Source organism: Acomys russatus, chromosome 2 (assembly GCF_903995435.1).
Source record: "Acomys russatus chromosome 2, mAcoRus1.1, whole genome shotgun sequence".
NCBI lineage: Eukaryota > Metazoa > Chordata > Mammalia > Rodentia > Muridae > Acomys > Acomys russatus.
The window spans coordinates 14,580,242-14,601,448 of NC_067138.1; the positions used below are offsets into that span (position 1 = coordinate 14,580,242).

General features: G+C 38.9%; 1 protein-coding gene across 1 annotated transcript in view; it reads right to left on the bottom strand.

The window, feature by feature from the left end:
- Positions 1-20,442, bottom strand: part of Zfhx4 (zinc finger homeobox 4) — a 177,957-nt gene extending 157,515 nt beyond the window's left edge. Inside the window, exon 1 of the mRNA XM_051158525.1 lies at positions 20,055-20,442. The gene's annotated coding sequence lies outside the window, so the exon portion shown is untranslated. The remainder of the gene's footprint in view (positions 1-20,054) is intronic.
- Positions 20,443-21,207: the final 765 nt, after the last annotated feature.

Genomic DNA, 21,207 nt, shown 5'->3' on the forward strand with positions numbered 1-21,207 from the left:
TCCACCCTTCCATCTTATGTTAAAAGAGACAGAGGTAAAATAGTTATGGAAGCTATGTTAAAAGAATTCATATCAGAAATCTGGTAGTATATACTTTGTTATAATATTTCTACATAATTTTACATCAAAGTGTCTATCAATTTTATATCAGTAAGACACACACTCATCATAAACCAGGTCAAACATGTAAGTCTTCTGTACATCTTAATTACATCTCACTCTAAAATCAACAACAACAAAACAATATAAATTGACATAGATAGCAACATATTAGTAGCTAACTTTAATATTCTTATGTGGCTACTGACTTTAACCATAGCAATGTTTGTCAGTGATGGGAGTCTTTCTTCTATGTGGCTAAACGGCTTTTTAAATCAGTATGTTCTGTGGCACGAAATAGGATGCCAAATGATTCACTCTCATCACTACCAAATGAGTTTTTCTTTTCCTGATAGTACTCATGTAGGAAGCTTGTGCTAGCTTTATTTAAAAAAAAAAAAAAAAAAAAAAAAGAACAGTATGAAGTCCACAAAGACAGCCATTTAAGTTCAACCACAGAACCATTCCCAAATGATTACGTAACAAGTTAATTCACAGTAAAAGTTGTTTCACCATAAAAAGTTGTCTTCTATTTATTCATTACCAATGTCTAGTCTCTACTTCAAATATCCTATTTTTAAAAATCACTAAAGTCCTAAGGAAATTCCTTAGAGAAACCTGCTTTAACTTTTATGCTAAGTTCAGAGGAATACATACCTGCTGGTCTGCTTAGAATACGTGTACACATTTTTTTCTTTTTTTGGTATTCTCAGGAATTCACAAGATCAGTGACTTTGATCGTGTCAAATCCCTTTTTCGGAAGCAGCTGACAATATGCAGAAAAGAACTTTTTTTCCTGCATCTGCTTTGCTTTCCTCTGCAGTCACTGCTGCCTAAACTGTGCTCTGCTAAATGGCCAAACCCACCTAAGAGGAGCCCTTCTAATAAAAGGGGGTTTTCCTGCACAATAGGAAAATGCCTTTGCATTCAGCACTCAGAGTTCCCATTAGAACCCAAAATTAGAGGCCAGTTTTACCTCTGCTTCTTTAATTGAGGCTGCCCCAGCCCTCTTCTACGGTCCAGTGAGACAGTGTTTGTGAAATGATTAAAAAGAACGTGATCTGATCAAGAGGCTAGAATAATGGGAAAAGAATGCTAGGTTATAGCCACTCTGCTAAGTGCTGGGAAAGAAGACCAGGGCACTCCTTGGCCTATTGTTTTTATTTTCCTTTGCACTCTTGCTGTCTCCTAACACTCTGGGTCTTTATTTACCCCATCTGAAATGGGTTAGAAGTTGTCTGCTTATAACAGAATTTGGTAACAAGTTACAGACAAACAAACAAACAACAACAACAACAAAAAAGAAAATAAATAAAAATCTTTGAATTATATCAAGTTTCCAAAAGGTCATCACTGTCTCTGCTGTGGCCTTTCCCCATTCCAAATCCTCTATCAATATGTCATAGTGAGTTAGGCAAAGACAAAGGAGAGGCGCAGTGTGAAAACGGCACATATATCTAATCCTGACAAAGCAATGAATAGGCCTTCACAAGTATAATTATACTTGTTTATTTGTTGCCACGTACAGAGAACTGATGAAAAAAATCCATCAAAGTGGTATTATGCAGACACCAAGAGCTTCTTTTCTTTGCTTGCTAAAGCCACATTGAGGCTTAAATTCCTCATTGTTGGATTCAGAAGAAAGAAAAAAAAAAGATTTTTTGGCTGGACTTTTTTTTTTTTTTTTTTTTGCATCAGTTGCTGACAGATCTTTTGTGTGCTGGGCTGTATTAGTTCACACTGCCACCTCATTCTTATCCATGCTGCAATTCATAATTACAAACTACTGCACTGAAGCTTGGAGAAGGGTGTGGCTCACTGACCACAGGAAAGAGGAAGTAAAATGGTCCTTTTTTCAAAGCCTCCTTTTGATATATCAAAACACAGGTGAAGCAGGCCCCAATTACATCAGAAGACATACTGGATCTCAAGCCTTGAAGATGCTTCTCTTTGAGGCAGCCTTTACTACAATTTTCCTATTTTCAACGGGTGTTTAGTATTTCATTAAACAATTGCATAACTTCTTTTCCATTTCAGTGTTAAAAATCTTAGCAAAGGGGATGGCAAAAGATTGAAAATATTAAGTAAAAACGTTTCAAACTGAACTATTAAGGGGCCATTATGTTCCAGCAGACACTAAATCATGTAACTTAACAAAAGCACATTTTTAGAGGTAGGGTGGGGAGCCAAGTAAGCTTTTTTTTTCCCCCCTTGCAGGATAGAAATATATCAAAGTAAAGGCAATCTCCATAGTTAATGTCTGTGAGCTTTACAATTTAAAACAGAAAAGCTGTAATTTTTCTTTGCTGGCAATCTGGAAACACTCTGGAGTTAATTACAGCTGATTCGGAGTGAACCACACAAACAAAGACCAGTCTATGTCCAGACAATTATACTGCATTAACCGGCTTAGAGCTTCCTGCTGATGTTCAGGGCTCTTCTGTTACACCCTTCTACCTTCCCAGCACGAGAGAGAATGCTTCTGCAAGAAGGAATTAATGAAGCGAACTGCAAAAGAATGTGTGACGACCTCTCCTGACACGGCAAAAACTTTCCACCCATGTCATGACAAAGGGGAGAAGGTAATTAAGTTTGAATAGAGGGATGTAACCAAATATATTCAGCATTTAGAACAAGCACATTTTTAAGGAGGGAAAGTTTCCAAAGGCAAGTATGCGTGTGTGAGTCAACTAAGTCATTTTTCCTCGTTTCCCTCTCTCATTTTTCTCATTAAAATCTGAATTAACGATTCGGTGCAGATTGGTTTCCCTCTCTATAAATAGGACCTTGTGGTTGAAGCAGTGTATTCTCCATCTTTGATTCTTTCTTTCCTTCCCTTGTTTTCTACTCTCCTCTCTCCTCCTCTCTCAGATCACTAAATCTACATGGAAGTTATGTGACAATTACATACCATTAAACATATGGGCTGTGGAGCAAATGAGGAGTGGCATACTTTTCCACTCAGTCCAGAAGTTCTTAATTAGATTAGTTGTGGGAAATGGGAATTTTACTCAGCTTTCTTTACAACTTTAATCAAACTCCAGCTACTTTGCTTACAGAGGAATCAATAGTCTCTCTTTAACCAAATTATGCTATTATATGACTCATTTTATTTGTTTGCTTCAGGAAAATTTCATAATCAGTGGGCAAGATGGATCCAACACTTTAGCTACCTCTGGAAACAAACTTGGCTAATTTTGACCAATGGAGTTGACTTCTAATTTTCATATTTATTCTAATTGAAAATAGTTTGCATTGGTGTGAGGCAAGGACACAAACTGCAATTATGTCCTGTGCTTTTTTTTTTTTTTTTTTTTTTTCTGGCTTTCTCTTTGATACTCTTTTGCTAATATTACATCTGACACTCGGACTTTATGGTAACTGCTTCATTAAAGGGTAAGGGGGTGCAAATCAGCTAAAGTATTACTAGAATGCTGTTGTTTGCCAATACTCAGAGACTATACTGATTGTTTCCATCATCTAAAGAAAGGAAAGGTACCCAGTAATGGCAGTGACCCCATCATACTCAAGTGTTCATCACCCTCTCTCTCCTAACCACAAAGCAGGGTTATCCTTAAATGATCATCCAGATAGCTCTTTCCTAAATAATATGTAAGCCTAAAACTAAGCAGGGACTGCGTTAAAACACATTCAAATGTATACCCTGGAAGCAGTTCAATATTGTGTAAATCACTCTAAACCCCAAAGCATCATAATGTGGTACCAATCAGCCTTCTTTCTCGGGTCCCTCCTGGATGCTCCCATCATATTTGAAGGTACAAAGTGCATTAACACTTAAAGATAAAACTATAACATGGAATCCTTTCCGTTTCCTTGGTGGGAAAACCCAGACTCTTCAAGCATGTCTTGGAACTGTATAAATCAAAGTTGTCCTATCTTTCTTGTAACTATATTGTCCATCTTTAAAATATAATTGTCTAACAGCTCTCGCTTAAAAGAATCTGAATATCTAGATGATAGCAATGCTGACAACCACAGCAATATCTAAAAATTAATCCTAATTGGCATCAGCAATGTACCATTAACTATAAAATGTGTGACGTTAAAAGATCTTTCTAGCTAACCACTGCCACACGCATTATCATACACACAGTATGACAACCGCATGTTCTAAGGCTTGTCTGTGATTTTCCTTTTTTCACATGTTTGATCATATACACAGTTTGATAAGAATATGTCCCAGTGTGTATCTGTTATCTTACTTCTTTCACATGTATTATTACATACACAGTATGATAACAACATTTTCTAATGGACATCTGTGTTTTTCCTTCTCTATCTAGTCACATAAAAAGCACTGAGCTACTAACAACTGACTATCAAAGGGGAAGATAATTTTATGATTATTTGCGTTTCACTATTCCCAGCAATGTAACAATAAATACACTAGTGTTAAGTATGTTTAAAAAAATCATTCCTTGCAGGCTAAACCTTCTATAATTACCTTCATAAAACTAATCACAGGTCAGGTGTCCCAGCAAACATTCCTATTCCCTGAACAATCTCTTTAGTGGTTTTACATGATTTCACATAGTTTGAACAAGGAAAGTCATGTGCATAATTCTTTAAATCATTGCCAAGTGGATCTTGCTACATAGTATTCTTAAAGTCTACCAAACACAACTGTTTTTATATTCCATGTAAATATTTTAAATTACTTTGTATTAAGAAACCACATTAGGACTAACATAATAGGGAACATAAGTGGAATGCCAAGTGTTCTTGTGGATGAAATCTTGATAAATTTATGTTTGATTACTAAGATTAGTGAGTTATTTTATTTCTATTATGAAGAGTCATTTGTCTGTGATCTCTCTCTCTCTTTCTCTCATGTTCTTTCTTCCCTCCCTTTCTCCATCTCTCCCTATGTCTTTCCCCTAAAAGTTAATTTGACTCCTGCCCATCAGTGAAGTGAGCAGTTCAGTAATTAACTTTTGTGTTTTAAATCTATGAAGTTTAATTAGATTTCATTATAAACAAACAAATGTCAACCATAATTATAAGCTCCTTGGTTTACCCACATATTATCCCTTTTCAAACAAACTTGATGTCAGACAAATTAAAATCAAGCAACCAGCAATTTTGAGTTGAATTTTACATGATCTGCTGGTAACCTGATTACTTTAACTTCAATATCATTACAGGAAAAGTATTTCAGGAAAAATAATTACAGGAATTCCAACAGGAGACAAGCTTAATGATATTGATTCAAAAGATGCATGTTCCCAGGGCCATGTTGAAGAAATAATGTTATCTAAGATCTACAGTTTCTATTAAAATAAAATTGTCTAGGATGAAAGAAGCAATTTAAGATTAGTGTCTGAAGAACTAGAGATATGAAACTAACTAAATAATTATCTGGCCTCAATTATCTTATACTTTAAGTAGCCAGATATTAATGTGGAGCAACTTCAAGACATGGGGTTTGCAGGATTATTTACTGACTGGTGTATCTATTAGGACCAAGGACAAGCGGAGCTGTCAGGACATAATGAAGGTAAATGATTAGTTAGCACCAAGCCTGAACTCTTCTTCAATGCAATAAGAGTTAATTAAAGTTTACCATCAAACATCAACCAAAGCAGGATGTTGATCAGGTTTCAGCATTAAGTGCAAACAGACAATAGTTGGCAGCAATTAGTGCAGCTATCAAATGACATGCAATGATAATTATACATTTAAAACAGCTAAAGAGCTAGGAGAGAAACTAATCAGCCTCTTTGACGACAAATACTCAAAGGGCAGGAAACAGGTATCAGATTATTTCACTTTAGCACTGTAAATCAATAGAATTAAACACGAAGAGCTTGTTTGGGTACATTAGCTGAAAGAGAACAGTTAGCTGGATCCAAATGAAATAAATCTGCTAGTGTTGGTCTATCAAAGATAAGAACTTGTATAAGAAAGGAAATCTGTTACTTTTTCAATTAGTGTTTCAGAATGAGCTCTGGGTAAATAAAGTTTAGCTTCTTGATTTTGTGTAAGTTCAACAACGTCACAAGTATCTATTGTCAGAACTGTTTTGAAAATTAAGCATGGACTTCCACTGTAATGGGAAAAGCATTTTATACCTGATTGTTACTACTGCCTATGCAAATGCTACTTCCCCACAAAGATTTTAGATGGAAGTAAAGACTGAAACTCTTTATGCGGTTAAGCTTTGGTATATGTATGCGTGTTTAGCATATGACAAGCAAGTCTTCCGATTGATGCTAATTCAAACCTGTGGCTTCAGCCTGACTTAAATCAATAACTCCACATACAACATAAACCTTGGAAGCTCCACAGTTTCCAAGCTGTAGTCTAGAATGCATGTTGAGAAGTGTCGATCCTTACATTTCCTATTCTGATTCTCCCCCATTTCACCAGCTCACTCTGTTATGCCAAGGATTTGTACACAGTGTTGTCTAATCCCAATCTTTCCCTGGAGCTAAATCTAAGCCATGGCTGGCTCCCAGTACAAAAATGTGTCTCTCCAAAAGCCCTTTTGTCCCTTCCATGCTCATACACTCATTGGTCCTGACATCTTCACTCCAGCCATGACAAACGAGCTGATGGCTGTGATGTGACTGCACAGCTTTATCTAAAGATACATCATTAACTCTCATCACCATCCTTAATATTGGCTCTTCTAATGCATCGTGAAAGTTAGAGGAAAGAGTGTGTGTGTGTGTGTGTGTGTGTGTGTGTGTGTGTGTGTGTGTGTGTGTGTGTGTGTGTGTGTATGTAAATATATATCCCGTAGGTAATACACCAATTCCATCAAAGATGAAAAGGGAAATCAGTGTGAACTGCATTTGTGGTCTCCAGTGAACTACATGTTTCTCTGCGGTGTTGAGTCACCACTGAACCTCAGGTCAGTGAACTCCAAACAGTTGACTGGTCTTTAAATGTCTTTCCCGTACTTTCAACATGAGCAACTGGAGTAGAGCATTATTTGTGTAGTAATATGAGTGAACTCCTCAGATAAATATAACTAATCAGTGGAAAAGGCAACCTTGTTCCTTAGTTCTGCTCCATCCTGAGCCTACTTTATTCTTACTTTCTTTCTGGTATGAAAACTCTATTCACTTCAGTGGGAGAAAGAATGTCCAAACTAGTTTTATTATGACACTGTCATATTTTTCAACTAGAGAAGGCACGATTTAAATGATTATTAAGTGTGAAACTCTTTAGGCTAGTCGAATCACAGGCCTTTGATTTAGTATAAATACTTCCACCTACAGGCTGAGTAAGATCCCATGTTCCAGGTGCAAGCTCTTGTTACTTACACAGTAGGTTCTTGTTATAACCTCTTTTGCCCAATCCTCTAAGGACACACAGCCAAGCATAGGCAATACTCCCATAACAGAGGACAAGAAAATAGGTCAGACTTTGAGGTAAAGTGCTGTTTACTCTTGGACCATGCAAGAAGCTCTTATTCTTGTTCGTATTGACATTGGTACCCTTCTCAGAAAAAGAACCAAGCCAAGTGCTCATATGAGCTTTATGAATAAACCAGAGGTGAGCCACTTTAAGTTTGGCCTATGATTTCTTTGTTGACAGTGAATACTTGAACAGCCTTCTGTGACTAACCACTTCTGGCGAATCAGAATGATTCCTAGTCAATTTGTACCTTGCTTTCTTTCAATAAGGAAATGCCCCATTCCATTTTTTTGCAACTTTTACCTTTTAGGCTAGTTGGGTTCTATCTCTCCTTGCTTAGACTTATAGACCCATCCCAGCCAGTTGCAAGAGTTGTCATAGTGCTGGGACACCTCTAAAACTAATAGTTTTTAGTTTGCAAATCAAACCATCCATCCAACCAACCAACTAACTAACAATCAAATAAAAAAACCATTTTAAAGTAGACAAAGCCACACACACTCACACACACACACTCACACACACACACTCACACAAACACACTCACACACACACACTCACACACACACACTCACACACACACTCACACAAACACACTCACACACACACACTCACACACACACACTCACACACACACACTCACACACACACACATACAAGGGAGAGAAAGAGAGCGAGAACTGCAAACTCTTCTCATATTCAAGCACCGCTTAAAGGGAAAATGCATTGCAATATATTCTTACACACACACTCACACACACACACACACACACACACACACACGATAGTCTCATCTACTCTGAGTTACATGGTTCTTCCTAGGAATTCATACAGGCTTCAGTTTCCTTATCAGTTGAGAAAGGAACTATGTTCTGGTTTCCTTTCTCTTCTGACTATGACAATCTATACCCCTAAGATAAAAACCCATTTACATTGCCCTACAAGGTTTCTCTAAAGAATTTTCCAGAAAGAGAACAACCAATATGAATTTGTGCATTTCTTTTCAGTACACCTAGGTGAGAGAGGGAGCAGAAACTGTTAGTACAATAAACTGAGGATTTCCATGTGTGCTTTGAAAAGTCGTTAGTAAGTCATTCAGCAACTTGGGCACCAAGAAATTGCCAATAATACACCCATGACTGTGGATACAGTAGTTAAATGGATGTAAGCACTGCTCCATAGAGGCTGCAATTTATTTGAAGAACTTTTATGCACATACACTCCAAGGACACTTTTATTTTTATTCCATAAAATATAAACAATAATTTTGCTTATAGGCATGTGTCACTGTGGAAGATTATCATTAGTTAAATTATTTTGAAATCTGTAACAAAAATAGATTTCCATTTCTAGATGGTTTGAAAGATTGCATCTATGTATTTATTAACTTTTAGGAGATCTATCATCTTTAAAACTGGATAAATTTCCATTAAATAATGTATTATTGTACAAAGGCAAAACTCTGTGATTTACCTAAAAATTGAGCCAAGTGAATGCTAATAATTTGTCTAGAACGTTACCAAGAAGATTTAATGATTCTGTATACTTTTACATACATGTATACATTTAACTGGCTTTTTCTTTTCTTCCAGGCTTGTAGGAATTTTGGATACTAGGACACCGTGGAACAGTATGGCTTATATTCATTTCATGACATATCAGAATCTCTTAATAACAAATGTATAGAAAAGTGTTGCTATGGGATATAAGCCAGTTTTGGAAAGCCCTTTAATTCACAGGCTTTCAAGCAGATTGGGTTCACTGCAAGACTGAAGTGAGTATTGTGGTCTCTTCTATTATTGTACTTAATGGACAACTAGGACTCTTGAGTTCATGTGAATTGACCAAGGTCTGAATTATTTAAAAAAATGTTTCTGTCCTAATTTGCTTTGTAGAAAAATGAAGAACCAAAATGCATTAAATATTAGGAGCCCTCATAACTAAACCAAGTGACAACGATGGAATGGGAGATAATGGTGTGGAGAAAGAACCACTTGCCATGCCAAATGCCATCCAGAAACCTACCAAGGAGGAAATAGTGTGAGACCACTGTCTCCTGCTCTGTCTCTTAGACATACCCATGGTCTATTCTTATCTCCTCTTATCCATGGAGGTGGGCAACTCTACTCACATCCTAGTAGATTTACTTTATCAAACAGTCATCATCGTAACGTTACATTCAAACAAGAGCCACAGTGACCACATATAGCACCACATCACAGTGACATATTTTGCTGTTCACAACACTTAGGTTCAGCAAACCTTGACACCCAAAATAGGAAACTGAGGCTTTCAAAAAGTAAGTCTTTGGACAAGGTCACTTACACATCTAAATTAATCCAGAGAGCTTATAAACTGACACGATCCTTATTGCTCACTAAGTTGCTAAGAAATTAAGTAGACTCTCATCTAAACTGTAAGTGATAAGAAACAAATTTACTTAAAAGGAAAATGAATCCTTAGTAAAGAGAATGAGTGGGTGGGCTGGCTTGAATTATGTGCATTCTTTCTGTACATTACGCTGCCTCAAAAACTTCACAGCCTTGTCCTCATTTACTTTCCTCACACAGAATCGAAAGCTTCTCCTTGTTCACACCATGTTCATGCATTTTAAGTCACTGAGGTCGTCCATATTTTTTATGAATCATAGACTCTTCTTAGCCATTCGGAGCACCTAGACTAACCTGTTACTTAACACAAGACTATGTGTAGGAGTCACAGACCTGGGAGTCTGACCGGATTCTGATTAGCCCCCTTCAGAAGCAGAAAGCACACTTTCTCATTTAAAAAAAAAATCCTCGTTGGACTGCCATCGCACATTTTTCTTTGATTCTCTTTGCAGGACCCACAACGTTCATTTTCATTCATGCAGCAATCCCTTCCCCAAACATACAAAACACTGATTGAGTGAGCATTCTTGGATGATGAGCTAGAGCTCCTGTCTTTCCACTTCGCTACCATCCTGGCTATGATGGTGACTTCTCCATTCACTTGCAGCTCTTCAAACAGCTAGGTGAATGACTGGAAGGAATGCTGTCTCCTGACTGATGCCAGCATCTTTAGTGTTTTTAGTGGTCTCCACAACGTACTTGATTTTTCTCTTTTGAGCTTATTTTGACTAATTCTGAGAGAATGAAAGAATTTTAGCTTGAGAGAGGAAATTGCACAGGTTGCTACTGAATATATCTTGGGAGCAAAGTGAAACACTCATTTAGGCAGAAGACAGGTGTGTGTGTGTGTGTGTGTGTGTGTGTGTGGGTGTGTGTGTGTGTGTGTATTTTCACTCTGAGTCGGCATGTTATCAAAGATTGAACACAATTGTATCTATGAAAACAACATAAGCAAACAAAACCCAGCTTGTCTAATGGTCTCAGGAAGTCTTAGGTATAAATTATATCATTCCTCAATTTATGGGATTTTTTTTGTAAAGGGCTACAAGCTGAAATTTAAAGAAGTAATACATGTTCCATGAAAGCATTCTCTGGGAAAAGATGAATCTGTTAATAGTTGTGCTTCTTCAGGTTATATTTCTAAATAAGCTAATTTAAGATACTCCAAGATCTTTCTCTTCAAGATTTATTTTGTCCTGATTTTAAGAATATGACCAGGTCACAGACAACAAAGTGTATATTTTTGTATATTAATGTTGTTACAACTATGGGTTTCCTGTCTTCTTTATAGTGAAGACAAAGAACTACATGGACATTTATAAAATACATATTTTAACCCAAAAGTCAGTTTTCCCTGGTTAAAATGACTTAGATCTAACTAAATATTCCTAGGATGTTTTCTGGTTTTATAGCACAGACAAAACAGAATCCAGAACTCTTATTTTTAGAGGCTTGTGCTAGAATATATGCTGCCCAGTGATGATCATCTGAGCATTGCCATGTCCCCAGGACAGGCAAGCAGCAGACATAAACATCAGATTCTAGTGTGCCAGCCTGTTGGCTGATCAAAACACCTAACCACGCTTGCTTCGACCATTAGGGCATTGTGACATACGCACCAAGTCGGTCTACTCTAACTCTTAATATTTGTTTATTTTTTTTTTAATCTCTAGAATGTTAAAGTGGATAATTGTATTAGGGATGCCTCTTGCCAAACATGGCTTTAGTGTCAAAGCTATTTTTACATGTCATGCATACATCCAAAAATTCCTCAGTGGCAAGTATTTCATTTCACTCACAATCCTTTGAGTAGGGGGTGGAGCAGCCATTCCTGACCTGAGGATTGTGTGTCAAATGGGAAACGTATCAAACTTCCAAGGAAACTTTTGAACCTCTGAAATGAGGGAATTAACACAATATCAACTCCAGCAAGATCGCAAGGAGCACAATCTTTGTGCAAGAAAATAATGCCACCAAAGTCCTCCCTAAAAGCCCATTTTGGCCTGAGCCATTAAAGACCAGGAGTGAACTAAGATTTTGGTTATGTTGTCAGGGATAAGTAAAACAAGTGCCAAGAGAAATTGTGCTCTTTTAGTTCTCACATGTGTCCATCTGTTCACATATAAACATATATTCTGCTCTGTCTGATTCTTGCAATCTTGATATAAGAATCCTCTGGGCTTTTGCCCATTTCCTAAGAATGCAGACATCATATAAGCTACTATTAACCCATGTGTGATCCACATCCATGGTGGCTGGAATGCTGCCAGTTACAACACATGGTGCCTGCTTAACAATGTCTTAAAATATAAATGAATTTATTTTTTAAATTAACACATTTTTCTTATGGAAATACCTTAATAATCCCTTATTCATGTAAAAAAGAATAGCCTCTATGTGGATTTTTTTGTTCTTTTAAGACTTTTTAAAAGCATATCATAAAGTTTGCCATCAAAGTTTCTAAAACAATCCAGAATTTCTTGACAAATTTTAAAAAGGACTCCAGTAAAGAAGCTGGGTGAGTTTATAACAAAGATCAAACACTTTTCTTTTATAATACACTGTACTCAGGAGGCAACCTGCACACTTGCATTTATAGGAAAACACTTGTGATTTCTCAAGTTTCCATATAACCTTCATAACAGAACCCCAGCCACTGAACCACTAAAAGTGATGAGACAAATGGAAGCACTGCTGCCTAGGCACCGACTAGTTAGGATAATATCTGGTGGAATCCTCTAGCTCTACTCTGGGGCACCCTTCTTTGGATTATTTGTGGTGACTCCAAATTGGAAAGAGCTTGGGTGAAATATATACATTTATATAAAATGTATGCAAATAATGATCTCTTTTACTATTGATTTACATATACAAAAGAACTAGTTCTCACCTTTGAAGGTGTCTCAACACATAGAATTTTCATTGCCTTCATTTTGGCTGAAGAAACTTCATCATCGGGAGACAGACCTGTTTACATTGTCAACTGGTAACCAATTATAGCTCTAACTAGAGACAAGGAAAAACCAAACTGCAAATGTTTTTGAGCAAGTGAGATATCCTTCAAATGGCCTCCTTAAAATGAATATAGTATACACTTACAAACTAACCAGAAGATGGCATTAAGAACTTTATGAATTAGTGAAAACTTTGAATTTTTATCTGCTATTCTTTCATATTTACAAAAGCTGATAGGGCACTTAAAACACTTAACATTACCAAAAGTCAGAAAGCATTACTTTGCCCCCAGTGAAGTGTTCTGTCAATGGAGGAAGTTATTTTTTATCCACGGGAAGATGTACACTATGGGATCAATAATGAAATGAAATGAATATTCATGCCAGTAAATATTACTGGCTTCTTTTAAAATAACTATTTTTGCCAGCAAAGTGCTGGGGATTCTTGACTTACAGCAGTCATTAGTCTGCTAGGCTGGCATGCTCCTTAAAGCTGTCTACATACAGACCTCTGCTGACCACCTACTGGCTTGTTCTATCTTCATCTATATTTTCCTGATCAGGATGAAAACTCAGAACATTTTAGAAAGTTGCTGAAATGTGAGCTACTACTTGTTTGCTCATGTCCTGGAAACATAGCTTTGGAGAGAGCAGAACATAGACATAAAGAAAGAGAAGTCTGCATTTTCATCTTCCTTTCATCTTAGTCATTCAGTCAACCATTTGGATCCCTATTCAACAGAGCTTTTCATTATGCAAAAAAATGCTAATCCTTTTCCGATGCTTTCACACTTGTATAAACCCCCATGCCTTCAACTGAAAAGCAATTATATCAGTTTACCTTTCTGTCAAAAACAGGATTAATATTCCAATAACAGAATCTGCTTTCTTTTCCTATCTTTTTGCTTTAGGAAACTAGTAGTTATTAGTCAAGGCATTCTTTGAACAAGAATACATTATATTAAATATTATTCATTCTGTTAACCAATGGGTGGAAAAGGAAGAAAGCAGAGCAGAAGAAAAAGTCCTTCAGTTACTGCAGAAACTCTTTTCTGAAAAAGAACTGACCTTGCCTTGCAGATGCCCAAAGAGAATGAGACTCACTCTGGTCTATTAATCAGAAACAAATTATGAAAGAATGTAGCTGGACTGGTTGACACTATCCAGTCTTGGGAGACTCAGTAACAGCCCAGTAACAATGTCCTCTTCATGGGTAATGAACAGCCATGACAAATGGGGCAGAGAAACTATTTATTTGCATATGCAAATTCCCACACAAGGGAAACATGTACAAACAAGTGTCATTGTAAGGTGGATTAGGCAAACAACGATTTCTTTTTAGGACATTCTGCAGCCCAGAACATTAGTCAGCACAATTAAACCAGTCTCCATGGAGACTAATGAAATTTCACCATGGTATGAGTTAAATTAGATAGCTAGTTATGTGTTTCCACAATCCAACTTGAAATCCATTATTGTTTCAGAACAATATAGCAGTTGTGCCTAGCTGATCTTTGCCAGCTCAACAAGCTCCTAAGTTGACAATTTGCATATGTTAATATAATTAAGCACTAATTACATGAAACTTGTACATATTCACATGCACTTTCCCTGGGTGCTTTTCAGTTTGAACCTTGGCCAAGTTTTTAACCCTTAGAATGATTTGAGAGGGGGAAAAGCTACAATATACACCCCCCACACACAAAAAACAAAAACAAAAACACCCCACACTGCCTGTAGGGACAACCCTTATTCAGACATACAGAAGCTCTTCACTTATGAATACAAAGCCTAACCTGCTTTCTCATATTTCTAGTAACAGTGATAGAAATTATTTTGTGAGTGTACTAGAGATTCTGGATAGGAAGTTGAAGACAGGGGTAGCAGTTGGAGTAGTAGTTAAAGGCTCCTAACAAGTGTCTGATACAGAAGAGCAATCAGATTCATTACAAGAAAGTGTTGAGAAAGATTCTGTGCTATTGCCACTATCAAACCTTGGGAGATAAAAATGGTTTGACAACAGCAAAAATAGCAAGTAGAAAAGGGAAAAGAAGATGGCAACGACTAATGAGCTTTACATAAATATATGCAGAGGCAATTAAGCAATGTTAATTACTATAACAGCAGTTAATTGAATATAATTAGATATTTTAAGCCACTGAATAAAGCATAGTTAAGATTAATTTTATTGAGATTAATTGTAAATAAGGATAGATTAACTCTGTGTTTTGACAGGCATAAAAAGTAGTTCTGAAAATTGGGTAGGAGCATGGCCACCGGCCCCCAAATTGTGGATTATTTTAACGTCACACCTTAGAATCATCTCCTCAATAAACATGACTTTTCAAACCCAAACAGACAGGAATCTTTAAGAAAAACAAACAGCTTGCAAAGATTAAAGAGCCTTTTGTCCTTTCTCATGTGCATTCCTTTTAACAGACTAAATTAAGCGAGTCTGGTGTACGTTTTTTAGGAAGGAACATTTCACACTGAATGGAAAAAATGTTCTATCACATATGAAATTCTTGCAGCTGTGCGGAACTTGGTCCAGATGGTTTAAGACTATAAAACAAGACCAAATGATAGGCAGTAGGCCTTCTGAAGATTACGTGATAAAGTTGCAGCCTTTTATTTCACCCTTCCCTTCATTTCTATTTTGCATTTTCCAATCAATTCACGTATTTTCTGATACAGTTGTGTTTCTCCAAGAGAGTTTAAAGATGCATTGCTCCTACTAAGTACTAGAAACTAAACATATAGACGAATGGGAGGAGGCCTCATTTAACAGAAAACAGCTAAATCAGTCATCCAGAAAACTCAATGACAGCTATGACAACAATATATGCAAATGACACCACTTGATTATTACTCTCAGAAACAATGATTTCTGAAAGTACTTCTTAGAAAAGTGTTGCTACATGAAAAAATCTCTTCCTTCTAATACTTTCACACCAAACTAATTCATGCATAGTGTTTTAGAAAATTAACACAGTCCTCAAGAATGCTGAACAAATCATTACTAAGAAGGGGGCATCAATTGATTTTGAAATAAATCAATAGGTGATTAACATAATATTTTTAAAGCAGGAGAAGGTATATACTATGCACAAACACATATATTATATTCTCAATACTTCTTAGCTCTTAATTGAATGAGAGCTTTTTACACTACTGACCCTGTCTTTACAGTGCATCACAACTTCTGTAGGGCACCTTTAGTCTTTACAACGAAAACCCTAAGATGGTCGGTGAAACAAGAGCACGACAAGCCATTCTGCAGTGAAAGATTTTAAATCATCCAGCCTCTTCTAATAGACTTGAGACTTATTGAGGTAGAAACCATAAAAAATGAAGAAGGGAAATTTAATCCCTGAAATATTGATTTGCACATTAATATCATATAGGCAGAGGGCAATTTGGCTTCGTGGAAATGACACATTGTCGACCCTTGGTGAAGTCAGAGCCAATCTAACTGCTGAACATGTCTGAACCTCAAGAGTTATTAAGGCTTTCCCTTCTTGCCTTTATGACTTTTCTTCAGCCTACCAATGCAATCTTAAATGTATTATCTTTAAGAAATAATTGTAAAACCTCAGGGGTTTTCCAGTTAATGGAAGGGAGGCCAAACCACATCAGATTCTGAAATGCAACATTAAACCCTTGCAATCAACAAAACCACCTCAATTCTCATCCATCCAGTGCAGGATCTAATATTGTTATTAGAGATAATCAGATTTCATTGTGTAAATTTAGGCTCATGGTCAGAATGAAAGCAGTAAATTCTGCAATACTAAACAGCAATTTTCTTAGCCTCCTTTCTGTTCCCCCTTGCTGTGGCAGCACCTTTAAACTAATCTAACTAGCTTACACTTAATGAACAGAGTTGGGCTACTATGCCAAAAACTACAAAATATTACAATATTTGCCTTGTTTTTAACTTAAGTGGCAACTTTCATTTCTCAGACCCAGAACCACTGTCTCTGCCTCACCCCACAGTGGGTGTTGTTGCTATGACTTATACAGCTGGTTTACCTGACCTTTCTTTGTTCCTTGGGTACATTTCACTTTTCAGATTTATGGTGCTGCCCTCATATTTCATTGACCCTATCTCCATTGCTATAAAAAAGGAAAACACTCCAATAAGAGTTTACTTTTTAAATACAAGAGCAGCCAGGTATTGAATAAACACACAGCAATGCTCTCCACAGTGGACGCCATAAATATTAAAACCATTAAAAACCACTGTATGAACCTTATGATCCCTACACTGAAGCTAGGTGCAAGAGGTTAAAATAGCTGCCTAGCCATCTCTTATTTTTGTGTGTCTTCCTGCTGCTTGAAACCATGTCCCTTGAACAATATCAACCATGCCCTTAAGGATTTTTTTAATCTTATTTTTTTTAATGAAGAAAGAAAATCTTCTGTTTCTTTGATATGCTTCTCACTGGAGAAGAAAAACTCTAAAACACACTTACAGATGAAGTAAAATAATCCCAAATACCTCCTTTCTGTTTTATTCAAACCTATCCTTTCCAACAATTTCTATACACACCATTCTTTTTATTCTTTAGTTAGAAAAAAGCAAAAAGAGAAAGAAAGAAAGAAAGAGAGAGAGAGAGAGAGAGAAAGAAAGAAAGTCTGAGCTTGTTCCGTCAGTTTTGTCAGTAGATATAAAGTAAAGCAAGTGTGGATGGCAGCGAGAGTGTTACATACCCGGGCTGTGTTTTTGCATTGCTCTCAATGGAAGCGATCGATGCCCGTGTCACTGTCGCGTCCCAATCGCAGCCAAGTCTCAGCCTTAATCTAAGCACCAACTGAAAAGGCAGCCGCAGCCGCAGCCTCTCCCTGACTCTTCCATCCATCCACCCAACTAAAAATATAATACTACATATGAGCTTTAACCACTCCACGTTTATAGGGATCAAGCCACTGAAAATCCAGGAGAACACAATAAAAAAAAAAAAAAAAAAAAAAAGAAAAAAGAAAAAAAAAAAAAGAAAAAAAAAAAAAAGAAAAAAGAAAAAAATCCCTCCTCTTGTCTGCTCTCTCTCTCTCTCTCTCTCTCTCTCTCTCTCTCTCTCTCTCTCTCTCTCTCTCTCTCTCTCTCTCTCTCTCTTCCTCTCTCCTCTCTCCCCTTCCGTGTCTCTCTCTCTCTGTCTCTCCTTTTGCCATCTACATGATCCTTGATTAAACATGGAACAGAGTTAATAAAAGGGGGGGGGGCTCAAGGAGAGGAAATGCAACTGTCAGAAATCGGGAACGCCAGATTTCCTGGTGAACCTGCCTCTGTCTGAATCAGTGTCAATCCACCATCTTCAGCTACTGAACTTGTCTTTGGGTTTTTGTTTGGTGGGGGTGGGGGTGTTGTTCTGTGTGCTTTTTGGGGGGAGGGGGAGGATGAAGACAAGGTGGGAGCTGGAGGTGGGGGAGTGGGCCGAATGTGTGTGTCTGTGAGTGTAGACTGTGAGTGTGTGTGTGTATGTGTGTGTGTAGGGGTCGGAGTGTGTGTGTGAGTGTGTGTGGGGGTGTCCGTGTTTGTGATCTGAACCTTTGGTACCTACAAAGAGGGTGTCTCACGGAACGGTAGCTAAAACCTCACCAGGACAGCACGGAATGGTGGAGACACAGCTAAAGGCACCATCGGAGCTTCATATCTGGGCCGGACCCTAGACCCAACGCTTCAAGGAGCCCCCTGCCTGGATCACAGGTAACAAAAGAAATTCAAACCAGTGCACCGTCTTCTGGGGGAGGAGGGGACAGAATGGGGAACCTTCTGCAACTTGGCCATCGCCGAGGAACTTTTATACAATTCCAGGAGAAATTTTATTATTAGTAGTATTAGTATTTTCCGATAGAAAAGAGTAGAAAGAGTGGAAAGAGAGGGAGGCAAAAGGACTAGGGAAAGAAAGAAAGAATGAATGAAAGAAAGAAAGAAAGAAGGAAGGAAAGGAAGAAAGAAAAAAGAAAGAAAGAAGGAAAAAGAGAAAAAGAAAAGAAAAAAATAGGCAAGATCAGCCCCGGTTCGCCTAGCTGATTAGGCTAGAAGGCGCGCGTGGTGCCAGCTGAAGCTAAGGAGGTGAAGTTCATTTGCAGACAAGGAACCCGGGAGTGGGGGGCCCGGGGGGGGCAAGGAATGAATCACTTTCCACAGTCTGCCACAGGCCCCTTACACACACACACACACACACACACACACACACACACACACACACACACACACACACAATTTTGCCCTTTACCAAAAAGAAAGCAAAGACTCTTGATCCCCAGCCGCGGGTGTCCTCTTAGTGTGGCGATCAAGCCGGGGGCAAGCTGCCTCCACCCCCAGATCCGCAGCCTGAGGCCGGGAGATCCCGCCTCCTAACGGACCTGCCAGGGTCGGCAGCGCCGGCGCAGCCAAGAGCCGCCCCGGCCTGCCGCTGCCCGCCACAGCTCTCCGCGGACCGGTGTCTACCTGCCACCTAGCCCCGCGGTCGCCCATCCTCGGCCCCGCGCCTGGCGCGCGCCGGACCGGGCCTGCGGCAGCCACGCACAGTGAGCGCCCTTCGGGGAACTTGAGAAAGGGTGGGGAAGGGAAAAGGAAGAAGAAAAGGAAACTGAAAAGGGGACAGAGGAGGATCGAGGGAGAGGAGAGGAGAGGGGGCTCCAAGCCCCACCGACCAACGTCCAAACTTTCGGAGGATGTGCGCCGAGGAAGCGTCATCTCGATGGGGTGCAGGGGCACAGGGCGAGCCAGGACCCCCAGACAGTGTCTGAGCCGCTGTGGAGCTGACAGCTTCGCCCGGCCACCGGATTGTCTCCGGCTCCCGGTGAAGGCAGAATCCGAAAAGACTGGGGAAAAAAATAGAAAACTGCTCGGCCGAAAATGGATGGTCTGCCACTTAATCCAAAAGTTAAATCCCGAAAAGCATCTCCCCCAGTAGAAAATCAGGCCCCCTCCCCTGCCTTCTCACTCTCTCAGCAGAGCAAATCTTTGAGCCAAAAAAACGGGGGGAAAAGAGATGGAAAGGGGGGCAGAGCGGAAGAGGTGGTCGGGATGAGGGTACGTGTGCTAGGGCGAGCTGGAGCAAGCGAGCTAGGGGCAGAGAGGGAGAGAGGCGGAGAGGGAGAGGGAGAGAGAGGGAGCGAAATATCAAAGATTGTGCAAGATCAGGCTGGAAAGATAATCGATACTCGACCTAAATTTAACACAAACTACTCAATAAAAGTTAAAGAAAAAACTTACTTTCCATTTCCCCTGCAGTTCCTACTCGATCTTCGCCTCTTTTTTGTTTTGCTTTTATTTTACGTACAGCTGATCACATCCAAGTAGAACGAGAGGGTTCATTAAAATAAAAAAATAAAAAAATAAAAAAATAATCCTCGAACTTTATTGGGTGAAAATAAAAACGCTGGAGCAGAAAGTGGGGAGCACGGAGCGGTCCTCAGGGGTCCGGGAGGAGTTAAAGCATGTGCCGACCGCGGTCTCGCTGTTTGGTTGTGAAGGGGTTGGGAAAAGGAGGAAAGGAAATGAAAATCCGATATGTCTTTATTCTGCTAATTATTATCGTTTTAGCCCTGTTTAAAAAAATGGCTGATTAAGTTGAGTGCGCATGTCTTTGTGTGTCTATTCCCGATATGCACTCTGGGAATGAGAGAGGAGAGCGAGGGAGAGGGAGAGGCGGGGGGTGGGGGGGGGGAGAGGTGTAATTAGTGAGGTGATCAACATTCCCCAGACTGCAAATGACGCGCAGCCGGGACTCAGAGCAGCCCGGGAGCCTCGCGACTTCCAAGGCTCCCGGCTCTGCGGCTGGAGCTCTGGACAAGGCGACCGTGGAAACAGGGGATGGGGACCTCCGGGGCTCCCACCCGGTACACCCCTGCGCACAACTCTCAAACTTCATTAGACACACACGTACACACAATCACAGACAGGGAGTGCAAAGGGAAGAATATGAAGCACAAATAGTTCCTAAGAAATGCCCTTTAACCATTCGAGAATATTTTTTAAATGAGGCAAAGTAATTACTATCGGACCAGAGATTTGTTTACTAGGGTGCTTTAAGGAGAAATACGAGTTAGGGTAATTAAGAGCTAGTCTCTAACTTAGTGTATTCTACTATTCACTCGGACGCTCTTTAATGAAGAAACACTAGGGCCTGAGCAAATATGCAGATTTATGTAAATAAAGAATGCTCGCCAGTGTGTGCAAACTTCACCCAGCCCAGCCCCTTTCAAAGAAGGAATTGCTCCCTGGATCCGCAGGCATTCTATTTAAAAATTGTATCTTGCACTTTCATTCGCAGTAGAGAAGGAGGTGGAAGTGGTTAGTTTAGTCAAAGTAAACTTCCAAATGAGAATAAGTCCGGGTTATAAGAGTGATACTGGGGTATAGCCTA